The sequence below is a fragment of the Lissotriton vulgaris genome, unplaced genomic scaffold (assembly GCF_964263255.1).
Source record: "Lissotriton vulgaris unplaced genomic scaffold, aLisVul1.2 SCAFFOLD_301, whole genome shotgun sequence".
NCBI lineage: Eukaryota > Metazoa > Chordata > Amphibia > Caudata > Salamandridae > Lissotriton > Lissotriton vulgaris.
In genome coordinates this window covers 1,722,182-1,732,809 of record NW_028244321.1, presented here as the reverse complement: position 1 = coordinate 1,732,809, position 10,628 = coordinate 1,722,182, and the positions used below count along the sequence as shown (strand labels likewise).

General features: G+C 41.3%; 1 non-coding gene across 1 annotated transcript; it reads right to left on the bottom strand.

Annotated features, from left to right (window-relative positions):
* Nucleotides 1-1,024: 1,024 nt before the first annotated feature.
* Nucleotides 1,025-1,106, bottom strand: TRNAS-AGA (transfer RNA serine (anticodon AGA)). The gene has a single exon. It is a non-coding gene; the product is annotated as a tRNA-Ser (tRNA).
* Nucleotides 1,107-10,628: the final 9,522 nt, after the last annotated feature.

The following is a 10,628-nucleotide window of genomic DNA, read 5'->3' as shown; positions in this document are numbered from 1 at the left end:
TTCTATTCTGTTTATTAGACCTGCATCTCCCCTGTACCTCCTCAAGCCATCTGTATGTGAAGCAAGAAAGAGTTAAGGAACGGTCCATCTGCACTTTTATTGGGAGGATGCTGCCGTGAGCTCCTCCGAGCTAATCACACAAACAGCAGTAAAGCAAGATAACTACACAGTTAGGGGGGACTGCATGGTTAGGTTTTTGAGGAATTATTGAAACTGACCCATAATCAGAGCTGTGGCTAATGACTGCATGCCTAATTATGATGAAGCAAGCACCATGGCTCGTAGGGGCCCCACAACACACTTTTCTTAGCTCATTGAATTAAAGTATAAACTTCTGCCATGTGTGAGTGGTAAAGGCTTGTTAATTTTGTTGCTTTTCAAATTCACGTCTGACAACAAGACGAAGGAACATTGGGGCATCAGACGCTTTGGAAAGTAGCCACCAACCGCAGAGAAAGAGAGAAAGAGGGAAAAGACAGTATGAGGTGTGGAGAAAACAGCAGCAGGTACAAGGAGCTCAAATGAGATTAATGGCGCCTAAATAGAGCACGTAAAGGAACAGTTACAAATCTAAGAAAAGGGAAAGAAAAGACTAGAAAAAAACACAGAAAGAGCTTGTAGATGAAATTCTCTTCCAGGAACAGCAGGTTAAGAGAAATTACACAGGGAGCAGTTAAGCTTGTAACACGGGGAGAATAGAAAAGAAAATGCAGTTTTATGAAGTGTGTTTGCCTAATCCAGCTGGCACTTTTATTTTATTTCTCTATTTGCTTCTTTTATTGGTAAAGTAAGTTTCAAGTGCATGCACAGGTATGACCGAAAGAGCCAGGGTATAATAATTTGAAGCGTTTGCACCAGCGCTAATGAAGGACGAGAGTTATAGCAAAGATATGAAAGGGGGAGCGATAATAAATATGTGATATGGCAATAGTGACACCAAAATAAGCCACCTATTTATAAAACTGACATGGAAGAAATACTAAAGGTTATCTTCTGAAATTGTAGCCGATGTTGAAAAGATTCTTGTTGTCGGCAGGATTCGAACCTGCGCGGGGAGACCCCAATGGATTTCTAATCCATCGCCTTAACCACTCGGCCACAACAACTGACTGTAAGGCATGTGCACATAAGCTGTATGCAAGTTTTCAAGGTGTCCCACAGCAAATTCCTGATATTCTGCAATGCACTTTTTAAAAATAATGTATTTTTCAGCAGGCACATTCTCTCCTAAAAACAATAATTGCATGCGTATATCTCTAGTTTGGAATACCATAGGCTTGCATGCATACTCCCATGGGTCACTCAAGTTTTTTGGACCCTATTGCACTCTGTTTTCGTGCTGCTTTTAGTATATGGCCCATATTACAGAAGTCTACCATCTTTGAGTATTTGAGGCTCCTTTTTAAGTGCTTTATATTTTTTCCTTGAAGAGCTATATAATAAAGGGGTCCGGGAAAGATTGCATTTATGGAAGATAAAAGAAGGCCCACTTGTCTCACCAAATGCTGTAGAGAAACCTGATGTTTTACTCATGTTATCCTTAGTTCGTTTTTGTTAGACCTTGCATTCTTAAGGTGGTCCCAACCCACCTTATTGCTTTTCACCTCCGCATTTTGCTGTATCTTTTGGTTGGCCTTAGGACTCTGATCACTTTATCGCTACTAATCAGTGCTGAAGTGCACGTGCTTCTTCCCTAATCATGTGTATAATTGGAGTATACCTGACTGACAGATTTAATTTACTTGAAAGCCCCTTGTAGAGTGGTATACCATATACCCAGGGACTGATTTTTTTTTTTTTTTTTTTTATTCCTCATATACCAGAAGTGGGTATTCTAGAAAGGGTATCTCCTCCTCTCCTCAATGCGATGTTCCGACCAACTGGACTAAAGCTACCGTCTTGGCTCCAGATTGGGAGAGAAGGTCGGATACCCCTCCAGTCTCCACTGTGAGCTAGGTCCACTCCCTACCCTATAGTCGATACGGCCCTCTGTTGGGTAGGATACCAAGCGTCCACAGGACCCAGGTGAAATCATTGGAATATATATCATCGGTTCCGCCAAGCCACCAGGGCCGCCCAGGTTTTGTCAAGGCAAGAATTATCACATGCAAGATCAGCTTCACTAATATATACAATATAGCTTAAAAAATCTGCAAAGGTAGGAATGATCTCTGACTTCCAAAGCTTACAGATTTCTCGTCTAGCTATAATCATTGCATAAAATATAAATTTAGTCCTCATCTCGTTAAGCGGAGAACCAAGCTCTAACCCAAAAAAAATGGTCATCGGAGTAATTTTAAACCGTATATTACACACTTCTATTATAAATTCCTCTATTTTGGACCAAAAGAGAGATAATTTAGGGCACTCAGCGAACATATGTATGTCATCTGCCTTGGAAAGTTTACAGCGCAAACAAGAGTAATCCATATTTGTAAACTTAGACAGCTTCTTGGGTGAAAAATACGCTCTATATAATGTAAACAGATGGTTTCGCTTTAAGGGGGCAGATTTAACAACCGTATGCAACAGTTTAAAAGAATCTCCCCAAAGACCTTGTAGTTCGCCATGTTGTAGAGTTATTTCTTCTCCCCATAATTTGTTAAGTTCAGGTTCCGTGACTTGATCTTTTTCATTTAGTGCGTCGTACCAAAAGGCAACTTCTTTTTTCCAGCTCCCTTTTCTCTTTACTAGATCAAATGTAGGATTAGATGCGAGATTCCAAGTTATAGTACTACACCAGTTGGATAATTGATAAAATTTGAATCTAGTAAGGGTTCTACTTGTTAATCTGGATAATGAATCCCACTCCATTAGTCTAGAGTCTACGATGAGGTCTTGCCAATGTCCAATGCCCGCTGTTCTGAGAGGAATTGATAATTGATCTCTGAGGCATTCCGGTGTTCCAGGGGAATCCCATATGGGGGCAAGGGGAGTGTAGTAAGAAATATCCAGTTTTTTCCTGAAAAATACCCAATTTCGCAAAGCTGTTCCCAAGATTTTTAATCTGACCTTCTTGTAGAACTTCGGGTCTCCGAACTTAAATAAAAAATATTCTTTACCTTGAGGAATATTGTGTAACAAAGCTTGGAATAATTGACCCAAACAGGATGAGTCGGCTTTATCGGCCATTGACCTAAAGTTTTTAAAGTGAAAAGCTTGACAGTAGTGGAGAATGTCTGGCATAGCTAACCCACCTGTTTTAATCTTTCTTCTAAGTTTTTTCATAGAGATTCTGGGCGCTTTGGAATTCCAAATAAAGGACCCTATCCGTCCCTGTATTTTGGCAATATCTTTGGGGCTAAATGAAAGAGGTATTGAATTGAAAAGGAAGGTGATCTTTGGTAGGATGATCATCTTCAACAGATTAATTCTACCAAAGATGTTTAACGCCAATCCCGACCATCGGTGTAAAAGTGTGTTAATATCTTTAAGTACCCTCTCCAAATTAACTTTAGGTATGTCCGTAATATTTTGCACAAGCTGGATACCCAGGTATCTCATACGGGTCTTTACCCCAGGAAACCTAACCTCCTGGTTCCATTGCATGACCTCTGTTTTTTCTTTATTTACTTTGTACCCAGAAACTTCTCCAAATGCTTCTGCTTGTTGAAATAATTGAGGGATTGACGTTTCAGGGTTAGATGTAAACATTAGGAGATCATCAGCATATAGGGCAAATTTCAAATTTAGCTCATTCAGGCGAAAAGGTTCGATTAGATTATCTGATCGTAATTTGATAACGAAGGGCTCCAAGTATAGATTAAATAATAAGGGGGATAGGGGACAACCCTGCCTAGTACCACGTGTAATTTTAACCCAATCTGTAAGCATGTTATTTACTAAGAATTTAGCTCTGGGTTGGCAATATAACGCTTTTATTGATGTTATAAAGTTAGTCGGTATGCCAAACTTTGACAGGGATTCCCATAAGTACATCCAACTTACTTGGTCGAAGGCCTTAGCGGCATCGATGGCTACTATACTTAATGGGACCTCCTCCACTAAAGCAAAATCAATTGCCGCGATAGCCTGAAAGGTCAACTCATTTAATTGCCTGCCCGGCATAAAGCCCCTCTGGTCCTCATGAACAATAGTCTTAATAATTTTGGCCAATCTCGCTGCCAACACCCCTGCAAAGATTTTATAGTCCACGTTCAGCAGCGAGATTGGCCTAAACGACTCAACCAGTGAGGGGTCTTTATTAGGTTTCAAAACCAGAGTTACTGTGGCCTCTGACCATGTCGGGGGTATAGGATCTCCTTCTAAGTGTATTCGATTGAAAAGGGCTGTTAAAATGGGACATAAGATTTCCGCCCCTATTTGGTATATTTCGGCTGGGAGCCCATCTGGGCCTGCAGCCTTACCACTGGCCATCCTCTTAATTTGATCGTGTACCTCTCCCTCTTTAATTGGTGAGCTTAAAAAAGAGCTATCCGTCTCTGTTAGGTGTGGTACACTTACTCCCTCCAACCATTGATCTACCTCTTCCAAACATATTTTGTCATTGCTCCCCATATATAAATTTTGCATGTAGGTTTGAACTTCTCTCAAGATCTCACCGCTATCTGATGATATATCGCCAGAGCTCTGTATTCTCAAACCGGATATCTGATTCCTAACACGATCTGCTCTGGCTTTCCAAGCTAGTATTCGCCCACATTTCTCCCCATATAAAAAATTCTGAAGTCTACTCGTATCCCACCTTGATTTAATAATTTTATCTAGGTTGGCCCGGTATTTAATTTTTAGGTTCTCTAACTCTTTTTGAATGGATGTTACATCGATCCGTTGTTCTAAGCAAGCTTTCTGTAAATCTTGCTCTTTTTGCTTTATAAGAGATAAAAAGTCTTCATTTTCCTTTTTTCTAATTTTATTTCTTTTTATCATTTCAGATGTAAATATACCTCTTAAGAAAGGCTTGAAAGCATCCCATAATGTTTGCTCCGATACAGTGCTCTTATTTAGTTCAAAATATTCTGTCATATGATTCGATAGTTCAAGCTTTAGATTCTCTTGTGATAATAAGGATCTATCTAAGGTCCATCTCCTAACTTGTAAATTCTGTGGGAGCTTAATCACTAGCTCCACTAAGGAATGATCTGATAATATTGCCGGAATATAAGCAGTGGAAAGGGTCTCAGAAAGAAGACTTTGATCAATAAGAAAGAAGTCAATTCGTGAGTGGTGTTTATGTCTGTGGCTATAAAATGAATAATCTCTGTTATTCCGATTCTTGGTCCTCCAAACATCTATCAAATTGAAGTCCTTTATTATGTTTCCAAGCTCCCTTTTAGATCTAAGTAGTGGAGGTACAGGTGCCTTAGAAGTACGATCCAATATAGGATCGAATACCAAATTAAAATCGCCACCTAATATAATGGGGGCATTCAGCTCGATAAGACTAGTTTTCAGACTCACCAAGGCCTCTGGTGCATCTAGGTTTGGGCCATAATATACAGTACATGTTATTTTTATGTTTTTCACTAACAATGATGCGGTCAGCCATCTGCCTGTATTATCCGTTTCATATTTCTCAACCCTTATTCCGCTATTAATTCTGATAATTATCATCACACCTCTAGTATTATTGCACTGCTGGGAGCATAAGATATCCTGTATCCATTTTTGATTTTTAAAAGCCAATCTACACTCCTGTGAATTAAGGTGGGTTTCTTCTAATAGAAGAATGTGGGCGCCAGACTTATTTAGGAATTCACAAATTCTACCGATTTTTCTGCTTTCCCTCAGTCCATTGACATTCCAGCTGATTATTTTTAATTTATTCTCCATATTCCTTGATTATCCCCTAAGGGGAAGTGGATCTTAATTGCATATTGACTCTGAGGATTTTTTTTTTTTTAAGCGCTCCCTCCCTACCCTCCCCACCCTCCTCCCCCCATGAGGAACCTTCCCATATTACCTTTGGCGAAGATATCGCCATTTGAGGCCCCTCCCCCCAACTGGAGATCTGGTCCAATCTATGCGTACTATACAATTGTATGTACCTTCACCCAACTAATCACACCAAGAAAAAAAAAACATCACTTTTTTTTCTTTTTTTTTTTCTTTCCTTCTCTCTTTTTTTTTCCCTTTCTCCCTCTCCCCCCTTCTTTATTGTGCCTTACAATTTTTTTTTTCACTTTCTTTTCCTTTTCTCTTCCTTCTCTCTCCCTTTTTTTTTTTTTTTTTTTAAAGTATCTCTTTTTGTCTTATTTCTCCTTCATCCCCCCCTTATATTCCAAGACTAAAACTTTAATATAACTATTTATGATGATATTTTCTACAAAAGTAGTCCACTAAAGTCTCATGTTTAAGCATACCGTTATTCTCATACTTTCTGAGCCTCTTTCAAACTTACTACAAAGTCATCTACTTCGTGGGGGAATGTGAAATTATAAGTCTTGTTATTCCATACCACTCGTAGGGAGGCAGGAAATCTCATCATCACCTGAGCACCCAGACCTCTCAATTCCTGCATTCTGGATCCTAACTCCCACTGTCTTTGGGCCGTCACTCTACCCACATCAGAACGAATCAAATACTTTGAGGACCCTATCTGGAGTGAAGAATCCCTCAGAGCCCTACTTAGTATTAATTCTTTCACAGAATAAGATAGGAAATTAACCACAATTTTTCTTGGGGTATTTCTATCAGAATGTCTACGAAAGGGATCTCTATGGGCTCTCTGAATTTCGCGTTCTAAGTCAATATCTGGTCTGTCTTTTAAGATACCTTCTCTCAGGAGCTTGCAAATCATGGTTTTAACATCACCATTCTCAGACTCCTCTGGTATTCTCAAAAATTTCAAATTATTGCGTCTTGCGTGGATTTCCAATCTTTCCATATCCTGTTGGAGGGTCTGATTTTTGGCTCTCAGGTCAGATATTGCGTTGGACTGCGCTTGTGAGGCCCTTGAAAGCACAGCGACCTCTCCCTCTAATGCAGCTGTTCTTGTGCATACATCATCCAATTTTCCTTCCAGGATAGAGCATTTCTGGGCGATTTCCTTTTGGTTACCTTCAGAGATTTCAAATTTAGGTAAAAGTTTTGCCAAAAGATCATCCTGTAGAGATCTAAACAAGTGCTCTATACTTTCACCTCCTGCTTTATGATGTTTATCCTCACATAAATCATTTCCAGTGGGAGAGCCAGCTAGCTCAGGGCCTGTATTGTTAATTATGGAAACCACAGGTTGTGCGTCATCTCTGTGTAAATCACCACTTGGGACGTCCTCGGATACATCCTCTGTTACCTCCATTTCTGGGTCTATCAATAAGGGTGTATATCTATTTTGCAAGGCCACTTCATGCAAGTTTTGTGAAGCCACGGGGGTTGAAAGTTGCTCAGTGGTGGAAGGTTCTAGACTGGATGCTGTTTTTTCCATAATTTTGAAATATGACGTTAAGGAGGGGGCTTGTTTTGAGGCTGCGAATGTCTTTTTTTTTTGCTTTTTCCCCTCTACGTTCTTATTCCTTTCTCTCTTTTCTTTTTTCTGTAATGGGGTAAGAGGAACTGGCCCACGATCTCGTTTAAAGGAGGGATATGAGAGTTCTCTGTCTGGCAAAGAACGGAGGAGGTATCTACTTCTTACTACCGGAGGGGCAGCAGCTTGCAAAAGATCGCTTGTATTTAAATCAAGATTAGGGCTTATTATCTTACAGGCCTGTTGCTGCAGACAAGCTCTCTCCGTTATATCCAAAGGGACCTGGGACTTTGAGCCAGTACCTGAGTCCATTCCCTTAGGTTCTATAAGTTTATAAGAGGCCAATCTCCCCCTCCGTGTCCCAGAGTCATTCGTTCTTAATCCCTGCTGTGCCTGTGCCTTTGATGTAAATATACCACACTCACTACACTCATTAACCAGCTTCTCCTCCGCCCCCCAACCACCATATCCGCTCACCGCAATCGATGTGTGGCCTCTAGGATAAACTCTAGCAGCAGCCCCTCGTAATCTCCTCCACAAGAAGCCAAACCTGCTCGCCGCGTAGTAACCACCTTTCTTGCCTCGTCCGTGCAGATCACAATCGTCCCTTCTGCCTCCACCTCCAGCCTCCACGTCAACGCCCATCAATCACGAAGGTATCCCGCCGGGTCCTAATGCCTCCGGCTCCGGCTCTGCAGCACCGTTTCCCCCGGAGAGATCCTCCGTAAGAAAGAAAGTAGACACCCCCTTTTTAGTTTACTGCACGAAAGTAAGGGGGAAAGCTGCACACTGCTCGCTTACCGCATAAACTTCCAAAACGGGCGGCGATACATTAAACCAAGTGACCAGACTTCCCCAGTCAGGAGGGAGCTCTCACGACCGCCGTCAGCCGGCCGCCATCTTCCTCGACCCTCACAGCGTTCTCAGGGTAGGATGCACATCATGGCTATACTCTTGATATCCATTCGTACCGGCACTATAAGGTCGGACTTGGGAAGGCAAGACTAGCAATCCCCACATGACGCAAACTCCACCACATGGGTGGTCTGATGGGAATTTTCTTAGCTTTCTGTCACAATAGTTCCTTGTCTCTAACAGCATGTTTTCACGCATTCGCCACAGTGCCACACGGTCACCGTTGTTAGTACACACCCCCCTAGACCTGGTCTGCTCTTTTGTGTGTTTTATAATTGGAGTATACCTGACCGACAGATTTAATTTACTTGAAAGCCCCTTGTAAAGTGGTAGTTTGTATGTCCTAGTAGTATCAAACAGTCTATTACATTTTTCACTACTGTGAGGTCTGCCCCTCTCATTGGTTAGCATTGGGTATTCCCTTATACTTTTTGGGGGGTAATTCCATATCAGAGAGGAGAAGCTTTATTTATTTATTGATAAATCCTATCTACTGGTGAGGTTGGATTTAATCTTACTATTGTATAAATGCCATTTTTAGAGAGTGAGCATTTCTCTGCACTTACTGCTCTATTTGCATGAAATCCTGTCTTCAATTGACGTCTGGATTGGGCTGCGAGACAGCTACATATGTGCATTCCCTGTAGACAGCCACAACACAGGTCACTCAACTGCAACTGCATTCATCTGCATTCTGATTGGCCTGGGGGAGAGCTCCGCTCCCCTTACCGCAAATATGTTCAGTATGTCAGTAAGTACAGTATACCTACATCTTATAATCATGTGTGTTTAAATAATTTGTCGTTAGATCATTTAAATATTGAAAAGGATCTGTTTTTAATAGACATTTTACAAAAACAACTGGTGCATTGGGGAATTCTGTAAAGGAAAAACCCAACTGCCGTGAGATTGGCAACCACAATGCCGTGACTCAGATTCGAACCGAGGTTGCTGCGGCCACAACGCAGAGTACTAACCACTATACGATCACGGCGAGCTACTTGGGCTCAATAACGTACAGTGACATGAAGAAATTATAATTCGGAACACTCAGGGCTACTCCTGTGATAGGCTGAATGTGTTCATTGCTTCCTCATTCCTTATACAAAGGCTTTATCTCCTCAGTGGTTGATAGGCTGAAACCGTTTCCTGGCCGCCTGCTTGTGAACTGGCAGGAGTCAAAGATCACACATACACTGGTGGGCCTGTGATGGGACACCAATGCAGAGAAACACACCTGGCGCAGATATTCTATTCTGTTTATTAGACCTGCATCTCCCCTGTACCTCCTCAAGCCATCTGTATGTGAAGCAAGAAAGAGTAAAGGAACGGTCCATCTACACTTTTATTGGGAGGATGCTGCCGTGAGCTCCTCCCAGCTAATCACACAAACAGCAGTAAAGCAAGATAACTACACAGTTAGGGGGGACTGCATGGTTAGGTTTTTGAGGAATTATTGAAACTGACCTCAGTGACCCATAATCAGAGCTGTGGCTAATGACAGCATGCCTAATTATGATGAAGCAAGCACCATGGCTCGTAGGGGCCCCGCAACACACTTTTCTTAGCTCATTGAATTAAAGTATAAACTCCTGCCATGTGTGAGTGGTAAAGGCTTGTTAATTTTGTTGCTTTTCAAATTCACGTCTGACAACAAGACGAAGGAACATTGGGGCATCAGACGCTTTGGAAAGTAGCCACCAACCGCAGAGAAAGAGAGAAAGAGGGAAAAGCCAGTATGAGGTGTGGAGAAAACAGCAGCAGGTACAAGGAGCTCAAATGAGATTAATGGCGCATAAATAGAGCACGTAAAGCAACAGTTCAAATCTAAGAAAAGGGAAAGAAAAGACTAGGAAAAAACACAGAAAGAGCTTGTAGATGAAATTCTCTTCCAGGGACAGCAGGTTAAGAGAAATTACACAGGGAGCAGTTAAGCTTGTAACACGGGGAGAATAGAAAAGAAAATGCAGTTTTATGAAGTGTGTTTGCCTAATCCAGCTAGCACTTTTATTTTATTTCTCTATTTGCTTCTTTTATTGGTAAAGTAAGTTTCAAGTGCATGCACAGGTATGACCGAGAGAGCCAGGGTATAATAATTTGAAGCGTTTGCACCAGCGCTAATGAAGGACGAGAGTTATAGCAAAGATATGAAAGGGGGAGCGATAATAAATATGTGATATGGCAATAGTGACACCAAAATAAGCCACCTATTTATAAAACTGACATGGAAGAAATACTAAAGGTTATCTTCTGAAATTGTAGCCGATGTTAAAAATATTCTTGTTGT